Source organism: Callorhinus ursinus, unplaced genomic scaffold (assembly GCF_003265705.2).
Source record: "Callorhinus ursinus isolate GAN/ISIS: 27379988/994484 unplaced genomic scaffold, GSC_fseal_2.0 scaffold3, whole genome shotgun sequence".
In the NCBI taxonomy this organism is placed as follows: Eukaryota; Metazoa; Chordata; class Mammalia; order Carnivora; family Otariidae; genus Callorhinus; species Callorhinus ursinus.
Genome location: NW_027397065.1, coordinates 28,233,368 through 28,259,636, shown reverse-complemented (window position 1 = coordinate 28,259,636; position 26,269 = coordinate 28,233,368). Strand labels below are relative to the sequence as shown.

At 42.7% G+C, this 26,269-nt stretch overlaps 2 protein-coding genes and 1 pseudogene across 6 annotated transcripts in view; 1 reads left to right on the top strand and 2 right to left on the bottom strand.

Moving 5' to 3' along the window:
• Positions 1–3,380, bottom strand: part of UIMC1 (ubiquitin interaction motif containing 1) — a 112,866-nt gene extending 109,486 nt beyond the window's left edge. For 3 of the 4 annotated variants that reach the window (XM_025866983.2, XM_025866984.2, XM_025866985.2), the window contains exon 1: positions 3,228–3,380. The gene's annotated coding sequence lies outside the window, so the exon portion shown is untranslated. The remainder of the gene's footprint in view (positions 1–3,227) is intronic. The other variant, XM_025866982.2, reaches the window with a different exon arrangement.
• The window catches only part of ZNF346 (zinc finger protein 346), a 70,009-nt gene continuing 46,518 nt past the window's right edge, over positions 2,779–26,269 (top strand). Inside the window, exons 1-2 of one of the 2 annotated variants that reach the window (XM_073889609.1) lie at positions 2,779–3,140; positions 6,407–6,513. The gene's annotated coding sequence lies outside the window, so the exon portion shown is untranslated. The remainder of the gene's footprint in view (positions 3,141–6,406; positions 6,514–26,269) is intronic. The other variant, XM_073889613.1, reaches the window with a different exon arrangement.
• Positions 18,227–19,300, bottom strand: LOC112819688 (neuroguidin pseudogene; annotated as a pseudogene).

Below are 26,269 nucleotides of genomic sequence, written 5' to 3'. Positions count from 1 at the left end.
AACTTGTCAGAAGTCACAAAGGAGACGCTTGGAATTCTGTCTCTTGACTCCAATACTTAATGACTTAATCTTTATACCTCTTCTAACTAAAACTGCTGCCTGATGTATGGTAATGCACACATAAATATGTGCTGAATGGAGGCACCTGGGGGGCTCAGTCAGTTAAGCATCTGCCTTCAGCTCAGGTCATGATCTCAGGGACCCTGGACTGAGACCCCGCGTTGGGCTCCCTGCTCAGTGGGGAGTCTGTTTTTCCCCACTTCCCCTCCAGCTCGTGCTTTCAAATAAATAAAATCTTAAAAAAAAAAAAACGTGCTGAATGAACAGTATAATGTATATATTTAAGTTATTAAATATAACATAAAAGCACAGAAAGATAAAATTATTTTTTTTAAAGATTTTATTTATTTATCTGACAGAGAGAGACAGCGAGAGCAGGAACACAAGCAGGGGGAGTGGGAGAGGGAGAAGCAGGCTTCCCGCTGAGCAGGGAGCCCGATGTGGGACTCGATCCCAGGACCCTGGGATCATGACCTGAGCCGAAGGCAGACGCTTAACGACTGAGCCACCCAGGCGCCCAAGGATAAAATTATTATAGGTTGAATAGCATAGGTAAGACTTGGAAGTCAGAATTAGTTCGGGAGGATTCTGAAGGAATCACAGTGCCACAGGAAAACACCTTGTATGAATAGTTTTCATCTTATTAAATGTTTTCTGTACCCTAGTTATTTAAACCAAAATGCTCAAATCTGATAGCAAGAGTAGCTATACCACCAAATATATGTAATTTCTTAAAGATACATAAATAAAAACTCTACCCTTCTCTGTAGCACAGAACCACCAGCAGTCTCAAACTGGGTTTTCAGAGAATTAAGCAGATAAGAGATTGATAAGCATTAAGTAGAGGCCCCCCACAGATTACAGACTCCAAAATTCAGTGCTTCATGAGATTTAACCACACACTAATTCCAAGAGCAAAAAACAAGGCACTGCTTGGCCAATTTAAACAAGCAGACCAGCATATAGTGCAGCTACTATTTATTTAGGTTGCTACCCTTAAAAATGAAGAACTCACTAAAATAATGGCTTACCTTCAAGTACTGGAACTGAGGCTAAAGAATGAATTACAACTGTGAAGGAAGAATAGAGTTTAGAGGCCAACAGCCTCATCTTAATCATGACAGGAACAAAATGTCTCTAAAAGAATGCACAAACAGGAAAGGTGACACAATAATGAGACTTGTTATTTATTTCACAGGTAGCATTTTTAGTAATGCCCTTGAAAATCCCCAACTTGGGTTATTATTTGTCATTTTCTTTCAGCAAAGCTATCCTCTTGATCTATCTGAAGAACAATCACTGAAAAAATAACTTAAAAATCTTGACATTCTACCTACCAAACATGTCAAAATCACTTCGAAAGCTTGGGGATATAGGGACCTTAACAAGTCTTTATGAATGATTGACCATAAGTTATTGAATAAGTCACTACCCAAGAAATTTGGTACCAAGCATATCACCTGATTTCAAGGGCTTGTTTCCTTAGTTTATTTTTATTTTTTAAACATTTTATTTATTTATTTGTGAGAGAGAGCACAAGCAGGGAGGAGGGTCAGAGGGAGAGGGAGAAGCAGACTCCCCATTGAGTAGGGAACCTGATGCAGGGCTCAATTCCAGGACCTTAAGATCATGACCTGAGCCAAAGGCAGACGCTTAGCCAACTGAGCCACCCAGGCGCCCCGCTCTTTCCTTGATTTAAAAAAAGGTAAATGTGGCAGTTCTTTCTACTCATGGATCCTGTCCTAGTGCTTTAATAAAACCACCTTTTTGCGCCGATAATACGTTAAGTACGTAAAATAAAAAAGGTAAATGCATTTACAAGCACACGCACAATTATTTCCCAGTTTATACTCAGCCTCAGGACAAATGTGTAACAAAATGCAAATACATTTTGAGTAATAAATTATAGTCATTTATTGAGTCCTGGGATACTATTCTACGTACCTCACACGCATTATAAAGGTTATCCTCCCAATAACTCTATAGGGTAGGTATCACTATTTTATACTATTTTTATCACTAATCATTATTTTAACGATTTGTATCACTATTTTACATGTTTGTAAACTTACTCAAAATCAAACAATTGGTTAAGTTCTTCCTAGGTTGGTAAATGGCTATGTTGTGAACTGCGGCTCGATATGCCTGACTTCAAAAATCATTCTTTGATTCATCTACAAGGCACTACCCCCCAACAGGAAAAAATACAGAAGGATAAAACTTTCACTTTTTCCTAGATAATACTTATATCTTAGTATGATATAGTGACTAAATACAAGAACATTAGAGTCAGGCTGCCTGGATTCAAAACAGCTCTACCACTTACGAGGTAGGTCGTCCATCCTCAGTTACCTCATCAGTAAACTGAGAATAAGTACCTATCTCGTAAAAGTGTTAAGATTAAATAAATCCGTGCGTGTAATAGGCTGAAACACGGTCATCGTACAGAAGGAAACATCAGTTCTGCTGGAGGGGAAAGTGGCAAAAAATGATTTCCAAACAAAATATTTTCTTCTGGGCAAACAACTAACAGAAGGATCACTCCGCAACAAAACAGTAGCTTGCGCGCGGGAGGGGCCGGCGGGCGCGGGAGGCGTAAGAGTCGGAGGGGCACCGAGGCCGGTCCTCGTGTAGAGGTCCCAGCTCTGGGGCCCCGTGGGGGCAGACAGCGAGAACGGAGCCTCGTCCCGGGGCGTTCAGGTTGAGGAAGACGCTTTCGAGGGACCGGGGCGGGGGAGGGAATCAGAGCCCATCGGCTGACGAGAAATAACGAAGGAGCGCCCGAGAGGATAAAGGCCGCACCCCTGGTGCGAAGTGGGCCGGCCTGGGACTGGGGGCGGAAGCCCACCACGGCGTCAGGAGGCGTCCAGCGAAGTCCCAAAGGGCCCCACTCCCGCGTCGGGAGGCGCCCCGCCTGCCAACTTCCTGGGGCGTCCCGAAAGGCCCACCCCGGTGTCCGGAGACGCCCACCCAACATCCTCAAGGGCCACCCCGACGTCCCGAAGGGCCCACCCCGGCGTCCGGAGAGGTCCGCCTCCGCGCCGTGAGGGCTCCACTCCCCGTCTGAGGCGCCCCTCCAGGTGAGAAGCGGGCCGCGGCCCCCAGGAGAGAAAAAAGGAGGCGGGAAGAGGGCGGGCTGGAGGTGAGCGGAGGCGGCAGGTACTCACCGACCGGCCGGCGCCCCTCTGCCGAGCCCCTCCTCCGGGGCGCTGCGGGTCGCGAGCGTCCGCAGCACGTCAGGAGCGCGGGCGGGGGTGGGGGGAGGCATGCGCGCGAAGCTGAGGCACAGCGGGGAGGAGTCGCGCTCCCCGGGCGGGTGTGGGCGCGTGCGCCGGCGTCCTGGACGCAACCAACCCGCACCGCGGGGGGAAGCCGCGGCCAGGTCGTACCATTGCGCTAGGGCTGGAGCGCGCCATCACTGGAGTAGTGTTTGATCTTCCAGCGCAGTGTGGGGCACTCCCCGCGCGCTCGCAGTGGGCTTGTTCGCCGTATCATTTGTTAGCACTTTGAGGGAAACCAAAGAGTAGCAATAGGGCTCTCAAAACACTACAGTGAACCCCTTCAAAGCCTCCTCTGCCACATCAACCCTCCTCCGGCCCTTTGTTTGCGTATAGAGTTATACTGAAATTGTCTGTTCATATGACTACTTGAAAAGTATGTCCTGATCGTAAATGTTAACAATCTGACCATTTCCAGGAAGGGAAGGAATCTGAGAAACGTAAACTCTCAGAGGTGTCAGTTCGCAGTGTAAAATTAGAACAGCCACTTTTGGTGAAATTTTAAATGTGCGTTTTATGATCCAGCAACTTCATGTCTAGAAGAATATAGAAACTCCTACAGGTGTGCACAAAAAGACAAATTCATGTTCAAGCCTGCTTCCTCGTGAAAAATGTAAACAACGGAAATGTGCAATAAAATACAGACGAATAGCGTGCCTGGGTGGCTCAGTTGGTTGGGCGACTGCCTTTGGCTGGGGTTATGATCCCAGAGTCCTGGGATTGAGTCCCGGGATCGAGTCCCGCATCGGGCTCCATGCTCAGCGGGGAGTCTGCTTCTCCCTCTGACCCTACCCCCTCTTGTGCTCTCTCAAATAAATAAAATATAATCTTAAAAAAGATAGATAAAACGTGATATGTTCCCATGATAAAATGTTACAACAAATAAAACTAATAAATGAGTCCTATATGTATCAACATTTGATAGCTCCTAAGAGTTATAAATAGCAATATGCCAATTATGTGCACTGTGAAACGACTTATGTAAATTTAACAGAATCACAGTATATACTGATAATGGAAAAAATATATGTGTTAAGTATAGAAAATGAACTATGGGTTCATGGATATGTGCATATGCACTATGATAATAAAAGGGCAGGAGCGGGGGAGGAGTAAAAGTCAGGATGGATTGGGAGGGGGGATAAACAGGACTTCAGATAGTTCTTTTTTTTAATGAAGAAGGAACCTGGGGCTCCTGGGTGGCTCAGGTTAAGAGTCTGCCTTCCGCTCAGGTAACAGACCTAGATTGATCCCCACATCTGGCTCCCTGCTTAGCACAGAGTCCGCTTCTCCCTCTGCCCCTCTCCCCCACTCGTTCTCTCTCACCTTCACTCTCTTTCTCAAGGAAATAAATAAAATCTTTTAAAAAATAATAAAAAATAAAATATAAAAGAAGAAACCTAAATATAAACATAAGAAAATATGTTAATTAGGTAGTGGAATTATTTACATTATTCTTAGTATATGTGCTGCAGTAGCAAGCACTAGTTATATTATTCTTAACATTTCCTATAACATTTTTTAAAAGATTTTATTTATTTATTTGAGAGACAGCAACAGAAATAGTGAGAGAAAGCATGAGCCAGGAGGAGAGGGAGAAGCAGGCTCCCCGAAGAGCAGTGGGGCTCAATCCCAAGATCCTGGAATCATGACCTGAACCGAAGGCAGATGCTTAACCACCTGAGCCGCCAGGCACCCCTTCTGTAACATTCAATTCTGGAATGACCTTTTCTTATCCTCCCAAGTCACCTACCTCCAACTGATCCTCCAAAATCCAACTCATCCATTTCTTCCTTTGCGTCCTCTAACCCTGATGCTAAAAAGGGCCCTTGAGTTGGCTAAACAATACAAATGGACAAGAAGTCAAACAGGAGTTCCGAGCAAGGCTTTATTGGGGCTTATACTACAGCACAAGGAAGATAGCACAAAGGAAAGAGTCTTCAGGACTTAAAGAGGCTTAACCAGGGGCGCCTGGGTGGCTTAGTCGTTGAGCGTCTGCCTTCGGCTCAGGTCATGATCCCAGGCAGGGTCCTGGGATCGAGCCCCGCATCAGGCTCCCTGCTCACTGGGAAGCCTGCTTCTCCCTCTCCCACTCCCCCTGCTTGTGGTCCCTCTCTCGCTGTGTCTCTCTCTGTCAGATAAATAAATAAAATCTTTAAAAAAGAAGGCTTAACCGACTGAGCCATCCAGGCGCCCCTGGAATATATATTTAAGGTCTTCTACAGTCTCACAGGAGTAGGATGACTTCAGGTCTTCTAGATGATTCTGTGGATGTTCGGAAGAGAGGAATTTTAATCTGGAAAGATGTGCCGCAGTTAGGGACTCCTTGTAAGTTGACTGCATTTGGAGTGGCCAGAGGGTCTCTTGGCCACTCTGGCCACTCCATGTAGGGACCCTTCCATTTAGGCAACAGTTGGTTCTCCGGGGAGTTTTCTTTACAAGTTCTAAGAAGGACTTGATCTCCTGGGTTAACCTGTGGAGGGGTCCTCTTTTCAGCGTCATCCTTGGTGGGGGCTGGTAGAACTTTGTTTGCAAGGTCTGATATTGCTTTATGTACTTGACCTAGATTAATTATATATTGTAAGCTCTGGCTCACTTCTCTAACAGCAGGAGTAGTCTAATCTAAGGTTCATTGAGTCTCCTGAAATGAGACAGAGCAGGGACTAAACTCAGGTCCCCTCAACCCTCACTGCAAAATCCAGCATTCCTTGGCTCTCCATAGAAAGAAAAGCTAAATCTCTATGCCTCACAGTAGTATATCTTGCAGGAATGTGGAAACAAGATGTTTATGGAAAGGAAGGACTCAGCTATGAAGACTGGTGAAGACTGAATCAAACCGGTCTATGCCAAGATGGCCACCAATGCTGACCTTACACTGCCTTTTTCCCTCATTATAATACTAAGGGTGGAGATTTCACATGCTAATTAGACATGTGAGACACAAAGAAGCATGACCCTTAAGTGTGCAGGTGTCAAGAATTTCCCACCTCTACATGTTTAAATGTCACCCTTTTCCCGCCTAAGTCTCCTTAGAGATTGGTATCACACTTTTCTGGCAACTCCACCAGGACTCCAGGAGGATGTGGGGGACCCCTGCGGATGGACAGCTGGATGCAACCCCTTCAGAGCTGACAAGCAGCCACCTTGAACCTTTGGTTCAGTGTCACCGTGCTAGGTAAGTCAGCCTCCAGCATCCCAGGGGTTCCCACTACTCTCATTCAGGTAACATTTTTCCTTTCGCCCTTCCTTCCCAATTTCCTTCCCTCCTCCTTTAACTTCCCTCTTCTTTTCCATGCTTTTCCCCCTCCTTCTTATACTCTACTAATGGGATGGCTACAAGATAGCTACAACTTAACTCCTCTCAGCCTGTGAGAACGTGGTCCCTCTGGTAGGTAACTAACCAGTAGAGGTGGGAAAGGCTCACCTCACACCATGCAGACCTCGGTCAAACAGGCGGTCCCTAACCAGGGACTAGTAAGAGTGATGGAGATACAATCCTCACACAGTGTAGGCTAATAGCTGGAAGTCTGATAGCCACAGGAAAACTTTGTGGGGTTTTTTTCCTCTTTCTCCTCTCATTCCCTGGTTCCAAGTTGTCTGAATAGAAACCGGTAAGGGATGGATTGAAAAAACTGACTCCCTTGGCCTGATCACCCCAATGGGCAGTGGACAGAGTGCCTCCCTCCACTGCCCCTTGCTTGATTTCTTTTCCTCCTTTTTCTCCCTCTCCTCTTCCAGCTTCCCCCACTCTGCCCCCTGCCCGCTTTCAACGTGGAGACTCCCTGTTTTGTTACCCTCTTTAAAACTTCTTGGTACTTCTTCCCTCTGTCCCTGTCTGTGGAGGGGATGTGTGGGCTTCTTTATCACTGTGCCAGTTGAATTTGTCACTGGCAGATGGTTAGATCTCATTGTCTTCTGTGAAGATTGCCCACTATACTAACAGACCTGGAGTCTGCAGAGAAAAGGGCATTGCTTGCCATGCATTTTATTATCCAATCTGCTTTAGACATTAGGAGAAAATTACAAAAGTTAGAGGCCAGCCCTCAGACTCCACTGTCAACCTTGGTGGAAGAGGCCTTCAAGGTCTATAATAACATGGACAAGGCAGAGGAAGTTAATAGAGCTAGGAAATTGGCCAAAAAGATGCAGCTTTTGGCTCCCCTACTTCATCCACCCACCAGTTCCAGGTGACCTTAAGAGGTCCAGAAGACCAGACAACTGATAGGGAATCGTCAACTTGGGATGAAACCAAGGCAGTTATTGCCAGGAGGGACACTGGAAAAGGGAATGCCCTGAGTGCCCCTGCTATGGGACACCCAAGGGCAGTCCTGGCCAACCCCTGCTTCTTGCTCATCTCTGGAATGAGAACACACATACCAGTTGAGGAGACCCAAGTCCAAGGTTGCTGTCTCTCAACCCCAGCACAATGCTCCTGCTTGCTTCCTTGGCTGCTGGGACATTTGATCACCCATGGTATACTGGAGTTATTTGCTGTATGTATCTATCTCTTTTATAAGACTCGTGAGCTTTCTGAAGACATGATCCATGTAACCCCAGCAAGCAGCAAGGAGCCTGGACAAAAGCAAACATTCAATACATGTTGACTGAATTGAATTGGGAAGGGGAGATCAAAAATGTCTCAATGCAAGGCCAGAATTCTTACTTCAGAGAAGAATGCTGATTCAGTTGTTGTTGGCAGTCATCTTGTAACCAGCCATTGATAAGCATCTTCTAAAATGGCCCTCAATCATCCCACCTCCTGGCATTCACACTCTTGAGGGTGGGCTGTACTTACTTTTTAAAAAATATAATGAGGCAGAAATGATGGGATGCATTTCCAAGACTAGGTTATAAAAAGACTGTGGTTCCCTGGTTTCCTTCCTGGGCATTCTCACCCTCTACATTTGCTCACTTTGGGGGACTCCAAATGCCATGTGAGGAGGCAGTCATGTGGAGAGACCCATATGTGGGAGAGAATTCCACCTCCACCACCACCCCCACAAGGTGCCAGTTTAACTACAACCTCATAAGAGACTTTAAGTCAAAGGCAACACCTGGGGGCGCCTGGGTGGCTCAGTCATTAAGCATCTGCCTTCAACTCAGGTCATGGTCCCAGGGTCCTGGGATCAAGCACTGCATCAGACTCCCTTCTCAGCAGGGAGCCTGCTTCTCCCTCTCCTACTCCCCCTGCTTGTGTTCCCTCTCTCACTGTCTCTCTCTCTCTCTGTCAAATAAATAAATAAATAAATAATCTTTTAAAAAATTAAAAAAAAAAAGGCAACACCTGGCTAAGCCATACCCAAATTCCTGACCCACAAAAATTATGTTTATTATTTAAGATTTGGGATAATTTGTTATATAACAACAGATAACTAATACACAGCTTTGAAGAGGAAAATACAGAAAATAATAGGGTGAGAGCCCTGATCATATAGACCTGGAAACCATTCAACTTCTGGACTTTCTGGGGCACCTGGGTGGCTCAGTCGGTTATGTGTCTAACTTTGGCTCAGGGTCCTGGGATTGAGCTCCATGTTGGGCTCTGTGATCAGCAGGGTGTCAGCTTGTCCCTCTGGCCCTCTCCCTGCTCGTGCTTTCCCTCTCTCTGTCTCAAATAAATAAAATCGTTAAAAATAAAAAAATTTTAAAAAACAACTTCTGGATTTTCTATAATGTGAAATAATAAATGCCCTTAATATTTACATCGGTAATGTTTTGTTACCTGCGGTAAACAACATCCTAATTGGTATAAATCTGAATGTCCATCAGTAAGGGAATGATATATTAAATAGTATTGTATATTCATAGAATAATATAGAACAATTAAAATAAATGAACTAAATCTACATGTGCCATCATGGATACATCTCAAAACATGATATTAACTTTAAAAGGCAAGTTGCAGGATGATGCAAGCTCCATGAGAATATTATTCTCTACATTGCTGTATCCCCAGTACTTAGAAGAATGACTAGCACATAGTAGAGAAGAATGAATGACATGCTCAGCATGATTCCACTTATGTGAACACAGACTCTTATACAAATAATATCACATCTTTTAAAGTAACATACATGTAGAAGTATTTTCATAGGCCTGGGTGGATACATGGATACATAATAAGCAGAAAATATAGGATACTTCTGAAAAGGGAGCTAGAGGTCTAAAATTGGGATGAAAGAGAACCTTACTATATTCTTAATGTCCTGATTTTATTTTTAGAACTAGTGTAATTAAAAATGAATTAACTATATATTTTAAAGCAAAGTAATCACCAGAGAACTTTTAGTGATTGCTACATCCAAGTTACCTAATGTTTCTATGCTGATCTCTCTCTCTAAAGCTTCTCTTGCCATTTCTGCATAGAATTTCTTGTCATTTTTAAAGTGGGCCATTTATTGGGGCACCTAGGTGGCTCAGTCGTTAAGCATCTGCCTTCAGCTTGGGTTATGATCCCAGAGTCCTGGGATCCAGCCCCGCATCGGGCTCCCTGCTCCGCGGGAAGCCTGCTTCTCCCTCTCTCACTCCCCCTGCTTGTGTTCCCTCTTTCGCTGTGTCTCTGTCAAATAAATAAAATCTTTAAAAAATAAATAATAATAAAGTGGGCCATTTATTAATATTGGGAAAATCATTTATTTACAACTCCTCATGTTCCACGTGGAAGCACTAGTGTAATAATCCTGGCCCCTCTTCTCCTCCTCACTTATTCCTCCCAGAACAGGGCTGACTTTTATGTCTGATAGGCTTCAGAGAAGGAACTGCACATTCTCACTCAGCCCTTTCCTCAGTACCTCCCAGATCTGCCCACCTACATGAAGCACGAAGCACACATTTTCTGCTCTTCTCTACTATAATTTTGGTGGCACCGCACATCACCCCTCACCTCACCCATCTCCTCCAAGAAAAGCCAAGACTAGGAAGCCTGGGTAGCTCAGTTAAGTGTCTGACTTGATTTTGGCTCAGGTCATGATCTCAGGGTTGTGAAATTGAAACTTGCATAGGGCTCCTCACTGGGCATAGAGCCTGCTTTAAGAGTCTCTCTCTCCCTTTCCCTCTGCCCCCTCCCTCCTAGAAAAAAAAGCCAAGACTATTTAGATGTGCCTATTATGAGGGAAGTCCATCCAGTTCAGGGTTGAAGTATAAGCAAGCTTACTTGGCTAACACACTAATCTCTTAACTGGTTCCAATCTTGGGCAGGGGACAGAAGTATTATTTATAAACCTCCTCAAACCACAGTAACTAGGAAGCTTTTTTCACTTTTTTTAAAATGTAGGGCTATATATGTCTACTCATGTAGAACTGTAAAAAAAGAACAGTGCCACAGCACATGTGCACAGCAACCAAGAAAATGCTAGGTGAGTTTCAGGTATATTATCTACATTACTTATGTTAGTCATGGTGTGAGTTTTTTTGTTTGTTTGGTTTTGGGGTTTGGTTTTTTTGTTTGTCTTAGCATTTATTATAGGTTTTTTGTGCTTTTTAATCTATATTTGCAAGGAATATACACCATGAGATAGTGGGTCTTGATTCCATTTTGAAATAAAAATTTCCTTCTCTTTTTTAAAAGCTTCAAAATCAGTTTAATTGAACAGCTTGAGACTGCAAGCAACCTATTTTAACCCTGTGATAATTGGGGCCCCTGGGTGGCTCAGTTGGTTAACCAGCTGACTCTTCATTTCAGCTCATTCTCTCTTTCTCTCTCTCTCTCTCAAAAATAAAATCTTTTTAAAAACTGATAATTAACAAATACTCATCTCTGAATCTGGATTTTTCTAGGTATTATGAATCGAATTAAGAGAGAGATATTCCTTCGGGCGCCTGGATGGCTCAGTTGGTTAAGCGACTGCCTTCGGCTCAGGTCATGATCCTGGAGTCCCGAGATCGAGTCCCGCATCAGGCTCCCTGCTCGGCGGGGAGTCTGCTTCTCTCTCTGACCCTATCCCCTCTGATGTGCTCTCTCTCTCTCATTCTCTCTCTCAAATAAATAAATAAAATCTTTAAAAAAAAAAGAGAGAGAGAGATATTCCTTCAATAATACAAAAATATACATACATAAGTTTATTCATTGGTAGGATGCCTGAGTAGCTCAGTCAGTTAAGCATCTGCCTTCAGCTCAGGTCATGATCCCAGGGTCCTAGGATTGAGCCCTGCGTCAGGCTCCCTACTGAGCCTGCTTCTCCCTCTCCCTCTCCAGCTACCCTTGCTTGTGCTCTCTTGCTCACTCTCTCTGTCAAATAAATAAATAAAATAGTAAAAAAAAAAGAAAAAAGATTATTCATTGGTGATTTTTTAAAAGATTTTATTTATTTATTTGATAGAGAGATAGCAAGCACAAGCAGAGGGAGAGGGAGTGGGAGAAGCAACCTCCCCACGGAGCAGAGAGCCCAATGTGGGGCTCAATCCCAGGACCCCAGGATCATGACCTGGGCTGAAGGCAGACACTTAACCAACTGAGCCACCCAGGCACCCCTCATTGGTGATTTAAAAATACTGGAAATAGGGGTGCCTGGCTGGCTCAGTCAGTAGAGTGTGCAACTCTTGATCTCAGGGTCATGAGTTCAAGCCCCACATTGGGTGTGGAGCATACTTAAATTTTTTTTTAATTTTTTAATAAGTAATAAAATAAAAATACTGGAAATAACCAGATATCCATTCATAGGAAAACAGAACATCCAATTAATGGAATATTATGCAGAGGTGATATGCAGCAGCAAAACAAACAAAAACCACATATACACACACAAGGGGCAACTTTGAAACTATCAACTGGTTATCTACTGGGAGTGGACAGACTCAAAGTGGAAAGAATGATGGACAAGTAGCCATTGGAATGGGATAGAAATGTGAGGAGGGGAGATATCTATGTGTGAAAATAAATAAAGGAAACCTCATCTAAAATGAAGTTGAGAGGCCCTGAGGGGAGAGCTCTCACCCAGGTAACACCATAAGAAGCATACCTTGCATTCCTCAACTGGAAGAAGCTTTCTTTGCATATCCCAGCAGGAAGCAGGCAGAATTTCTCCTTGCCAGCCATAGCCCAACCAATGAGAACTCAGCAAAACACCACTTCCAGCTTCCTCTTTTCTCCTATACAGGCAAGCTCTCTCCTCTGTTCTTACGGCTTGCCTACCGCTCACCATAGTTTGCTTGTGCTGAATTATAATTCCTCTGCTATTCCCAAGTAAACTCATTTTGCTGGTAAAATAACTGGCTCTTCTGTTTTTTTAAGGTCAATATAAGTTAAAGCCTTTATTGTAGTTCTAGTTTTAGAACGTTGTTAACATTTCCTAAAAAAATAAAATCAATAAGGATGGGGGGGAAACTCTAAATGGAATAAAAATAGAGATAAATAAACCAAACTGTATTGCAATTGAATAACATCACCACCCTGAAGGGGGGGGGGGGGAATTCACACTGAAAAAGAGAAAAAAAAACAAATGCATACAAATGCATAATACACATCCACACACAGATGTGTGTATGTGTTTATACATATCCTAAGTCTATATACTAAGAGAACCTAGAAGCAATGACACCACAATAGGAATGAGAACATCTAGACCCCAGATCTTGGTTTTTAAAACCATTCCCTCCGATACAAAACTAGGATTCCTCAGAAAAATGGCTGACTCTGGGGAAAGAACAAGAGGAGCCTGGATCATCTGATTGTGAAAGAAAGTAAAAATATGCGCAAAGAGGAATGCCTGGGTGGCTCAGTTAAGCGTCTGCCTTTGGCTCAGGTCATGATCCCAGAGTCCTGGGATCAAGTCCCACATCGGGCTCCTTGCTCCCTGGGGAGCCTGCTTCTCCCTCTGCCAGCCCCTCCTACTGTTTTTGCATGCGCACGCACTCTCTCTCTCTCTTTCTCTCTCTCTGACAAATAAAATCTTTAAAAAAAAAGATATGCTCAAAGAAAACTGAGAACGTGTCAAACATGGAGCCAATTCGGAGGGGTTTCTAGGGTCATATATGGGACAATATAAAAATCAAAATAAATAATGATGGTCATGGACTGTAACTCATTAAATAAAATAATTCTTGAATATATATTGATAGAAGTACATAAATAACGGAGAAGGGACAGCTCTTCCATTAGGTGGAATGTCGATAAATGTAGAAAGAATGATGAAATTAGAAAACCACCATTTGGCAAGCAACAGAGTAATAAGAAAGTGTCATCAATGAATACTAAAACTAGTGGATATGAGGTCGATAACTAACAAGATAATTATATACTCTCAAAGAATTTCCTTATAAAATCATTATTAATTACAAAGGGAAAAATAGTAACTTTACAGTAGAGAAAACTGGCAGGTACCACCTTGATCAAGTGATCAGAGTTACCATCACTAGTAACGAGACACATCAGTATCATGTACAAACTGATATGATGCCTGTGGTTTGCTGCCAAAATGCATAAACTTTAATCATAGAGAAAGAGAAACAAACCCAAACTGAGGGACAATGGCATGAAAGACAAAAACAGGAATTCATCCAGATTAAAGGAAACTAAAGAGACATGAAAACTGAATGGAACATATGATCTAGAATTCTCTTTTGCTTTTATAAAAGAAATTATTGGGATCATTAGTGACATCTGAACAAGATATATAGATTAAATAACACCATTGTGTCAACGTGATTTTTTTATATTGATAACTGTACTGTGATTATATATGAAAATGTCCTTGTTTTTAAGAAATGTATATTAAGGGGCACCTGGGTGTCTCAGTCAGTTAAGTGTCTGCCTTGGCTTGGTCAGGATTCCAGGGTCCTGGAATCAAGCCCCACCCATGTCTGGCTCCCTGCTAGGTGGGGAGTCTGCTTCTCCCTCTCCTTCTGACCCTCCCCCTTGCTCATGCTCTCTCGCACTCACTGTCTCTCTCTCAAATAAATAAATAATTTTTTAAAGATTTTATTTATTTATTAGAGAGAGCACAAGTAGGCAGAGCGGTAGACAGAGGGAGAGGGAGAAGCAGGCTCCCCACTGAGCAGAGAGCCCCAAGCAGGGTTTGATCCCAGGACCCTGGGAACATGATCTAAGCCAAAGGCAGACACTTAACCAACTGAGCCCCAATAAAATCTTTAAATTAAAAAAAAAAGAAATGTACAATGAAGTAAAATGGAAAAGTGGCATCATGTCTACAAATGGACCTCAGGTCGTTCAAAAAAATATTATCTATAAAGCAAGTGCAGAGAGAATGATGGCATTAAAGTAGTAAATTTTAACATTTGGGAAATCCAGCTGAAGGTTATGTGGGAATTCTTTGTACTATTCCTTTAACTTTTCTGTAAGTCTGAAATTATGCCAAAATAGAAAGTTAAAAGAACAGGAGTAAATTACATGATGGCTCTGATACAAAGACTTCAATTGCCACCTATAATACCCAAATGCAAAATTTTATCTTTATCTGGACTGCCTCATTGTTCAAATTAATTGATTTTAGAAATAACGTATTTTTAACTTATAAAATAACTATATTAATAAGCTACCACTTTTAATCTCTTCCAAACATTAGGAATCTACATAGAATCATGTTTGGAAAAAAGAGTTCTTTTACTAAACAAAGTAAACACTGTTTTAGTTCAGTTTCTAATCCACAGTTTGAGAAACTGAATCACATTGAGAAAAAGTGGCTAATGATTTGCCCAAAGTCACATAGTTATAAACAAAGTTGGGATTGTCAAACACACAGAGTTAACCCACAAGAAAATGTCAGCAATAAACAAGCACTAGAACAAAGGTAGGGGGGGCACCTGGGTGGCTCAGTCGGTTGAACCACTGACTCTTGATTTGAGCTCAAGTCATGATCTCAGGGTTGTGAAATGGAGCCCCTCATCAGGCTCTGTGCTCAGCGGGGAGTCTGCTTGAGGTTCTGTCTGTCCCTTTGCCCCTCCCCCTGCTTGTGCCCTCTCTCTCACTCTCTAAAATAAATAAATCTTTTTTTTAAAGATTTTATTTATTTGACAGAGAGAGAGAGTGAGAGAGGGAACACAAGCAGGGGGAGTGGGAGAGGAGAAGCAGGCTTCCCGCGGAGCAGGGAGCCTGATGCGGGGCTCCATCCCAGAACCTGGGATCATGACTTGAGCCGAAGGCAGATGCCCAACCAACTGAGCCACCCAGGTGCCCCAATAAATAAATCTTTAAAAAAAAAAAAACAGGTGTAGAGCATCATGAACCATTAAAGAAATACAAAATAAAAGTCCCACAGCACGTTTGTTAAATTAGCAAAAACAAAACAGACAAAACTCAATGGTAACAGGACTGTGAGAAAATAAGTATATTTCTTCATTGTGAATGCACTATAAATAAGTGTAATCTTTCCAGAGAGAAATTTGGCAATAGCTGTCAAGAATTATAAAAATGATCATATCCCAACCTGAGTAATACCACATTGGGGAATACATCTCATGGAGATGATTCAAAAGAGAGAAGAACAGACTTGAACAAAGATGACTGTAACAAAACAGTATATTTGCTAAAAACTAGAAACAATCCAAATGCTCACCCATGGGAGAGAGGCTAACTTGAAACAGGCCATGGTAGAACAATACAATAACAGTCATTACATTGCCACAGGGAATATCAACAAGAGGACCTTGTAGGAATGTGGTAAGAACCCTATCAAATAAGGATAAGCTAAAGACAGAATCCCAAGAGACCCATACACAATGCTGACAGCTAACAGATGATGTGTATGTAGGTGTCAAAGAAGAATTTGCAATAAGTAGGTAATCTGAAGTTGGAATCTTTAAAAAAAATATATGGCTTTTGGGGCATCTGGGTATCTCAGTTGTTGAGTGTCTGCCTTCGGCTCAGGTCATGGTCCCAGGGTCCTGAGATCGAGCCCCACATCAGGCTCCCTGCTCAACGGGGAGCCTGCTTCTCCCTCTCCCACTCCCCCTGCTTGTGTTCCTTCTCTCGCTGTGTCTTTCTCTGTCAAATAAATAAATAAAATCTTTAAAAAATAAATGACTTTTATTATTTAATGAAATCCATGTAAAAGAGAAATAAATGGGAGGGGTGACCATGGCCAGAAGCCAGGGACTACAACCCCTCAATCCTGAAACACAATGTGACAGCTTCTCTCTCTTTTTTAAAATAACTTCATTGTGGGGCGCCTGGGTGGCTCAGTTGGTTAAGCTACTGCCTTCGGCTCAGGTCATGATCCTGGAGTCCCGGGATCGAGTCCCGCATCGGGCTCCCTGCTCAGCAGGGAGTCTGCTTCTCCCCCTGACCCTCTTCCCTCTCGTGCTCTCTCTCATTCTCTCTCTCTCAAATAAATAAATAAAATCTTTAAAAAATAAAAAATTAAAAATTAAAAAATAAAAAAAAAATAAAATAACTTCATTGATACCCTACAACCCAGCAACTGTACTAGTAGGTATTTACCCAAAGGATACAAACGTAGTGATCCGAAGGGGCACCTGCACCCCAATGTTTATAGCAGCAATGTCCACAACAGCCAAACTATGGAAAGAGCCCAGATGTCCATTGACAGATGAATGGATAAAGAAGATGTGATAGATAGATCTATAAAATGGAATATATATATAATGGAATATTATTCAGCCATCAAAAAGGATGAAATCTTACATTTGCAATGACATGGATGGAACTGGAGAGTATTACGCTAAGGGAAATAATCAGAGAAAGACAATTACCATATGGTTTCACTCATATGTGGAATTTAAGACACAAGACAGGATCATAGGGGAAGGAGGGAAAAATAAGACAAAATCAGAGAGGGAGACAAACCATAAGAGACTCTTAACTTAGGAAACAAACCGAGGGTTGCTGGAGGTGGTGGGGGGGGGTCGGGGTAACTGGGTGATGGCCATTAAGGAGGGCACATGATGTGATAAGCACTGAGTGTTACAAGCAACTGATGAATAACTGAACTCTACATCTGAAACTAATGATACACTATATGTTAATTGAATTTAAATAAGATTAAAAATAAATAACTTCATTGAGATGTAATTAACATACCATAAAATTTACCTACTTAGAGAATCCATTTATAGCATGACAGCATAACTGACCTGTGCCCTCACTGAAACTGGTGAAAATTATTTTAAAAACAACCATTTCGGGGCTCCTGGGTGGCTTAGTCAGTTGAGCGTCTGACTCTTGATTTCGGTTCAGGTTGTGATCTCAGGGTCCTGGGATAGAGCCCCGAGTCAGGCTGGGCACTCAGCACGGAGTCTTCTTGTCTTCCTCTCCCTTTGCCCCTCCCCCACTCACTGGCACAGGCGCGCACGCATTCTCTCCTTCTTGCAATAAATAAATCTCAAAAAAATTTTTTTCAAGCCTCTGAAAATAGTCCTAAGAACAAACAGTAAATAAATATCTGCTAAAAACAGAACAAAACACAGAAAAAAACACAAACTATTAAAAATTCAGTGAGAAAAGTGAGACTCTGCAATATCTGAACCAAGACTGCTCCCTCCCCTCCACCTCCCAGCTCAGTGAGGTAGAGATTCCTCTCCAGACCGCTGTAGCCAAGAATACAGGGCACACTTACTCCCCAGCTCATAGTCACAGGTTTCCTTCCAAGGAAGAGCAGGATATCAGTGTTTCTCATTCTGTCTCCAGTTACCTGTTGCTGAGGCTAAGTCCCAGGCAAACACTACTGAAAAGCTGAGAATCCCTTCACACAGCCCCTGATCATGGAGTGGAGACTCTAAGTTAGGTAGGGCACGCTGAGAATACTAGGGCCATGATCATCCTTGCCTGAGCTCAAGAAACACAGTAGTTCTGAAGCCACTGCCTCGGGCCCCTCTGGCCAATTTAGTAGTCTTTAAGTTTTGGGGGTTTTTTTGTTTTGTTTTCATAAGTAAAATCAATTTTATTAATTGATTAGTTAATTTTATTAATAAAGATCTTTCCAAATATCCAGAGCAAACAATGAATTTCAAAGAAAAAAAAACCTACATACAGGGAAATTAGAAGTATCCCAGGATGACAACAAATATACATATAAATATGTACACCCATAATCACCATCGCCTCCGAAAACCTTTTTTCTTCCGACCTTTCTTCGGTATCTTCTTCCGCTTCGTAACAGTATTTTGATCCTCATCAAGATGAGGGGTTCCTCCTGTCAAAGCACTGATGTCACTGAAGTGTGTGAGGGAATGGAGCTGTGAGCTCATGACATTGGCCCATTTTCGCCATCCTTTCTCGCGTTTACTGACACTTAACCGCACCATCATGCTCTCCTCATAATTAATCCTGTGTTGATCCTCCTGACTTTGGCGAGTAACATGAGGATGCCGAGCATCACGGATTTCCTCTGGAGCATCTGAGTACTGCTCCTTCAGTTCACGAATGATAGAGCTGCTCAATGCCCGTTTTTTTGCCCATTCTAGGCACTTCTTCTCCCACTCAGCTTCTGTTTCATCATAATGTACCAGAACCAAGCATGGTGGAACATATTTCTTAACTGTTCCTTTTGCAGATTTCTTCCCTGAAGCTTCAGACTGGCCTTCTTCTGCTTCATCTTCCTCATCCTCAGAGCTCAATATGATGAGCACATCATATTGCAGGGATGAGGCTTAAAACGGAGTGGGTCGTTCTCACTGAGGCTGCCTGTCGCTGCAGTCTTGACTAGTTTGTCAACTTGATACTTCAGTTTTTGGTCCAAGGGACGAAGCTTTTCCAAAACCGTGTGAATCTCCACCAGTCTCAAAACTGCAGCATGTCCCTGAAGAGACCCTCCTGAGGCTTTGTCCAGGATGAGATGGGTCAAATCCATAAGGTACATGAGCAGTAGCTGGTCTTTTACCTCCAAGAGGCTGAGACCCTTCTCTGTAGGATAGGCTCTAGCTTGAACTTTTTTTGTCAGAGCTTGTATTTGTGCAGAGACAGCCATCACCTGCTCCTGAAGGTTTTTCAAAAGTGTGACGGCACTTGTCAGGTCCGATTCCAGCATCTCAGAACTCCCCGGCGCCGCCATCTTCACAAAGCCCCCTAGTCTTTAAGTTTTAGCAAGCACCTTTTAACCCTGTGTGATTGATTAAGCATTTCTTTTATATCTATAGATCATGCATTGTTTCCTAGAAAGATTCAGAAACAAACCTGCTTGCACAACTTCTAGCACCACAATAACTTCTGTAGCTAGCACCACTGAGTCTGCAAGCAATCAATAAGTGTTACATACTACCATGCTCCCCCTTTACTGATTAAAGTTCCTTCAAAAATCTTTGGGCCAGGCAGAAATTTGGATTTGGTTTTTGGATGAGAGTCCACCTTCATCCCAGGTGGCTGGCCTCCTGAATAAAACTCATATTCCTTTCCAATCAAAACTCATCTCTTCTCAAGGAATTGATCCCATTTACAAATGCACCAAAAATAATAAGATACCTAGGAATAAACCTAACCAAAGAGGTCAAAGATCTGTATTCTGAAAACTATAGAACATGTATGAAAGAAATTGAAGAAGACACAAAGAAATGGAAAAACATTCCATGCTCATGGATTGGAAGAACAAACATTGTTAAAATGTCTATACTACCCAAAGCAATCTACACATTTATCATGCAATCCCTATCAAAGTACCACCAACATTTTTCATAGAACTAGAACAAACAATCCCAAAATTTGTATGGAACCACAAAAGACCCTGAATAGCCAAAGCAATCCTGAAAATGAAAAGCAAAGCTGGGGGTGCCTGGGTGGCTCAGTCATTGGGCGTCTGCCTTCGGCTCAGGTCATGATCCCAGGGTCCTGGGATCGAGCCCCACGTCCGGCTCCCTGCTCTGCCTGCTTCTCCCTCTCCCACTCCCCCTGCTTGTGTTCCCTCTTTTGCTGTGTCTCTCTCTCTAATAAATAGAATCTTCAAAAAAAGAGAAAGAAAGAAAGAAAGAAAAGCTGTAGGTATCATAATTCCGGACTTCGAGCTATATTACAAAGCTGTAGTCATCAAGACAGTATCGTACTGGCACAAAAACAAACACATAGATCAATGGAACAGAAATAGAAAACCCAGAAATGGACCCACAACTATATGGTCAACTAATCTTCGACAAAGCAGGAAAGAACATCCAATGGAAAAAAGACAGTCTCTTCAACAAATGTTGAGAAAACTGGACAGCCACATGCAGAAGAATGAAACTGGACCACTTTCTTATACCATACACGAAAATAAACTCAAAATGGGTGAAAGAACTAAATGTGGAACAGGAAACCATCAAAATCCTAGAGAACATAGGCAGCAACATCTTTGACCTCAGCTACAGCAACTTCTTACTAGACACATTGCCAAAGGCAAGGAAAACGAAAGCAAAAATTAACTATTGATCGGAGCGCCTGGGTGGCTCAGTTGGTTGACTGTCAAGACTCTTGGTTTCTGCTCAGGTCCTGATCTCAGGGTCATGGTATCAAGCTCCATGTCAGGCTCCATGCCCCGCATGAAGTCTGCTTGTCCCTCTCCCTCTCCTCCTCCAATTGCTCACTCTCTCTCTTTCTCTCAAATAAATAAAAAGAAAAGAAAAAAGAAAAAACGAACTATTGGGGAAAAAACTTTTTTAATTTTAAAAATGAACTATTTGGACTTCTTCAAGATAAAAAATTTCTGCACAGCAAAGGAAACAATCAACAAAACTAAAAGGCAGCCTCAGAATGGGAGAAGATATTTGCAAATGACATATCCAATTAAGGGCTAGTATCCAAAATCTACACAAAGAACTTACCAAATTCAACACCCAAAAACCAAATAATCCAGTTAAGAATGGGCAGAAGGCATGAATAGACATTTTCCAAAGTAAACATCTAGATGGCTAACAGACACATGAAAAGATGCTCAACATCACTCATCATCAGGGAAATACAAATCAAAACCACAATGAGATACCACCTCACACCTATCAGAACGGCTAATATTAACAACACAGGAAACAACAGATGTTGGCAAGGATGCAAACTGGTGGGAATGCAAACTGGTGCAGCCCCACTGGAAAACAGTATGGAGGTTCCTTAAAAAAGTTAAAAATAGAACTACCCTACGATCCAGCAATTGCACTACTAGGTATTTACCCAAGGGATAGAAAAATACAAATTTGAGGGGGTACGTGCACCCCAGTGTTTACAGCAGCATTATCAACAACAGCCAAACTATGGAGAGAGCCCAAATGTGCATCAACTGATGAAAGATTAGATAGATAGATAGACAGATAGATAGATAGACAGATAGATAGATAGATAGATAGATATTGCAGTATTACTCAGCCATCAAAAAGAATGGAATCTTGCCATTTGCAATGATGTGGATGGAGCTAGAGCATATTATGCTAAGTGAAATAAGTCAGTCAGATGAAGACAAATACTGTATGCTTTCACTCATATGTGGAATTTAAGAAACAAAAACAGGTGAACATAGGGGAAAGGGGAATAAAAGAGAGAGGGAAGCAAACCGTAAGAGACTCTTAACAAGAGAGAACAATCTGAAAGGTGATGGAGGGAAGTGAGTGGGGGATGGGCTAAATGGGTGATGGGTATGAAGGAGGGCAATTATGATGAGCACTGGGTGTTATATGTAAGTGATGAATCACTAAATTCTATTCCTGAAACCAGTATTACATTATATGTTAACTAACTAGAATTTAAATAAAAACTTGAAAAGGGGGGGAACCCTCATTTCTTGAGTATTGGCTTTCTAAGCTACAGGCAGCAGAACTTGGGTTTTTCAGTAACAGTTCCACAGAGGGATAGACAGACTAACAGGTCCTCAGGTCCCAAAACCAAGTCCTCAGATCCTAGAGTAGGAGGATCACTCAGAGAGAAGCTTGTCATTGGTCCCATTTTCTGCAGCTCCAGAGCCCTGGCTTAGATTTTGCTCCCAGGGAAAAGCAGGAAGGGTGGAGGGAGGGAGGAGGAGAGAACAGGTAGCTCCTAATCTCTTCCCGAAGTAACTGACTTCATTTACAACAAAGCTTGGAGAAGTTCGGGCGCCTGGGTGGCTCAGTCGTTAAGCGTCTGCCTTCGGCTCAGGTCATGATCCCAGGGTCCTGGGATCGAGTCCCGCATCGGGCTCCCTGCTCAGCGGGAAGCCTGCTTCTCCCTCTCCCACTCCCCCTGCTTGTGTTCCTGCTCTCACTGTCTCTCTCTGTCAAATAAATAAATAAAATCTTTAAAAAAAAAAAAAACAAAGCTTGGAGAAGTTCAAGCCTAAGGGTTTTCACAAGAAAAGCAGTGGGTGTAGTAAAAGTTAATTGGGAGAAGAATCAAGGTGCAGGATAAATTACAGGCCAGTTGGTCTACAGGAAAAAGCTAGAGAATAATACAGCTGGGAGGAGTACTACTGGAGTCAGAATAAATAAATGCTGACCTCAGAAATGATTATTTCAAAGGACCCAAATTTGATTGTATATATTTACAGAGCAATTTATGCCCCAGGGCATTGTTGAAAACATACAGCAATCAGCTGGCAATTAGAAAAGTTTAACACCTGGGTAGGACCAAGAAAAGAGATGAATAGAGCCCTACCAAAATCACTGTCATCCTAGGGTTACTGTGGACATATCAAAAGCTATGTCACCCTGAGGAACAACATCAGAGGCTTAACACTAATGTGGGGGACTGGAAAACAGACTTCATTAAAATAATCCAGCCAATCACTAAACAAATAAACAAGCAAATAACAGTAAGTCCTGGTGGGTTGAAGGGACCAGTACTCAGAGTTCCTGTATTAGTCAAGATTCTCCAGAGACATAGAACCAATAGGAGATGAAAGAGAGAGAGAGAGTTTTTTTTTTTAAGATTTTATTTATTTATCTGATAGAGAGAGACACAGCAAGAGAGGGAACACAAGCAGGGAAAGTGGGAGAGGCAGAAGCAGGCTTCCTGCAGAGCAGGGAGCCCGATGTGGGGCTCAATCCCAGGACCCTGGGATCATGACCCGAGCCGAAGGCAGACGCTTAACGACTGAGCCACCCAGGCGCCCCGAGAGAGAGATTTTAAGGAATTTGTCTGCAAAATTAAGAAGACAGACAACTCCCAAGATCCTAAGGGTGAATTAGCAACCTAGAGACCTAGAAAAGCTAATGGCCTTAGTTCCATTTCAAGACCAAAGGCCTGAGAATGAGGAGAGCCAATGGTGTAGTTCTCATCCAAAGGACAGCAGACTTGAGATCCAGGAAGAGTCAATGTTTCGGTTCAAGTCTGAAGGCAGGGTAAAAGCCAATGTCCCAGTTTGAAGGCAGTCCAGTTGCAAGAATTCTCTCTTACAGAAGAATGGTCAGCCTTTTTGTTCTCTCCAGACCTTCAATTGATTGGATTAATTCAAACCACATTAGGGAGAGCAATCTGCTTTACTCAATCTACTGCTATAAATGTTAATCTCAAATAAAAAATAAAAAACAGAGGCGCCTGGGTGACTCAGTCGTTAAGCGTCTGCCTTCAGCTCAGGTCATGATTTCAGGTCCTGGGATCGAGCCCCGCATCGGGCTCCCTGCTCCGTGGGAGGCCTGCTTCTCCCTCTCCCACTCTCCCAGCTTGTGTTCCCTCTCTCGCTGTGTCTCTCTCTGTCAAATAAAGAAATAAAATCTTTAAAAAAAAAAACCAAATAAATAAAATAAAATAAAATAAAAAACAGGGGCACCTGGGTGGCTCAGTCGTTAAGCATCTGCCTTCAGCTCAGGTCACGGTCCCAGGGTCCTGGGATCGAGCCCCGCATCGGGCTCCCTGCTCAACGGGAAGCCTGCTTCTCCCTCTCCCACTCCCCCTGCTTGTGTTCCCTCTCTCACTGTGTCTCTCTCTGTCAAATAAATAAAATCTTTAAAAATAAATAAATAAATAAATAAATAAATAAATATAAATAAAAGTAAAAAACATAATAAGCCAAAATAATGTTTGACCAAATATCTGGATACCCCATAGCCCAGTGAAGTTGACATATAAAATTAACCATAACAGTTGCTATAATAAATTATATTAAAAAATGAAACAAAACTCAGAAGCAGCCTGGTGGCTCAGCTAGTTAAGTGTCTGACTCTTGGTTTTGGCTCAGGTCATGATTTCAGGGTCCTGGGACTAAGCCCCGCACCAGGTTCCCTGCTCAGTGGGGAGTCTGCTTCTCCCTCTCACTCTCCCTCTGTGCTCTCTCTCTCTCTCTCTTGCTCTCAAATAAATAAATAAAATCTTTGAAAATAAATAAGTGGAAAATAACAAGTGTTGCCCAGATGTAGAGAAATTGGAAACCTATTACATTGCTGCTGGGAATGTAAAATGGTGTAGCCACTGTGGAAAACAGTTTGGTAATCCCTCCAAAAGAAACACAGAATTAGGGGCGCCTGGGTGGCTCAGATGGTTGGGCGTCTGCCTTCGGCTCAGGTCATGATCCCGGGGTCCTGGGATCGAGCCCCGCATCAGGCTCCCTGCTCAGCAGGGAGTCTGCTTCTCCTTCTGCCTCTGCCTCTCTCTCTCTCTGACTCTCATGAATAAATAAATAAAACATTTAAAAAAAAAAAAAGAAACACAAAATTACCAGATAATCCAGCAATTCCACTCCTTGGTATATACCCAAAAGAACTGAAAGCATAGACTCATAATATCCAAAGTATATAAGAACTCAACAAAAAATAAATAAATAAAAGCTGGGGCTCCTGGGTGGCTCAGTCAGTTAAACGTCCATTTCTTGATTTCGGCTCAGGTCATGATGTCAGAGTTGTGAGATGGAGCCCCACATCAGGCTCCACATTGGGCATGGAGCCTGCTTAAGATTCTCTCTCCCTCTTCCTCTGACCCTCACCCCTCTCTCTTCCTCTCTTAAAGAAAAAAGCATATAATCCTATTTAAAAATGAGAATATCTGGGGCACCTGGGTGGCTTAGTCTGTTGGGTGTCTGCCTTCGGCTCAGGTCATAGTCTCAGGGTCCTGGGATTGAGCCCCATGTTAGGCTCCCTGCTAAGCCTCTCCTCCCTGCTTGTGCTCTCTCTCACTATCTCTGTCTCTCTCTCTCAAATAAAGTTTTAAAAAAATAAAAATAAGAATATCTGAATAGACATTTTTTCCAAAGAAGACATACAAATAGCCAACAGGTTCACAAAAAGATACTCAAAATTACTAATCATCAGGGAAATGCAAATCAAAACCACACTGAGGGTGCCTAGGTGGCTCAGTTGGTTAAATGTCTGGCTTCGGCTCAGGTCATGATCCCAGGGTCCTGGGATTGAGCCCTGTGTTGGGCTCCCTGCTCAGCATGGAATATGCTTCTCCCTCTATCCCTCCCCCCTGCTGATGCTCTCTCTCTCTCTTGCTCTTGCTCCCAAATGAATAAATAAATATCTAAAAAAAAAACAACACACTGAGATATCACCTCACACCCCTTAGAAAAGCTATTATCAAAAAGACAAGAAATAACAAGTATTGGCAAGGATGTAGAGAAAATGGAACACTTGTGCATTGTTGGTAAAAATATAAAATGGTATAGCCATTTCAGAAAACATTTTGGAGATTTCTCAAAAAACTAAAAATAGAATTACCACATGACCCAGCAATTCCACTTTTGGATATACACTCAACTGAAAGCAGAATCTCAAAGAAATATTTGTAAACCCATGTTCATAGCAGCATTACTCACAACAGCTAAAACATGGAAGGAACCCAAGCATTCACTGATGATGGATAAACATAATGTGGTATATACATACAGTGGAATATTACTCAGCCTTAAAAAAGAAGGAAATTCTGCAATATGCTACAACATGGATGATCCTAGGACACTGCTAAATGAAATAAGCCAGGGACACCTGGGTGGCTCAGTCGGTTAAGTGTCAACCTTCAACTCAGGTCATGATGCCAGAGTCCTGGGATCATGTCCTGCATCACGCTCCTTGCTCACCGAGGAGCCTGCTTCTCCCTCTGCCTGCTGCTCCCCCTGCTTGTACACATTCTCTCTCTCTGACAAATGAATGAATGAAATCTTTAA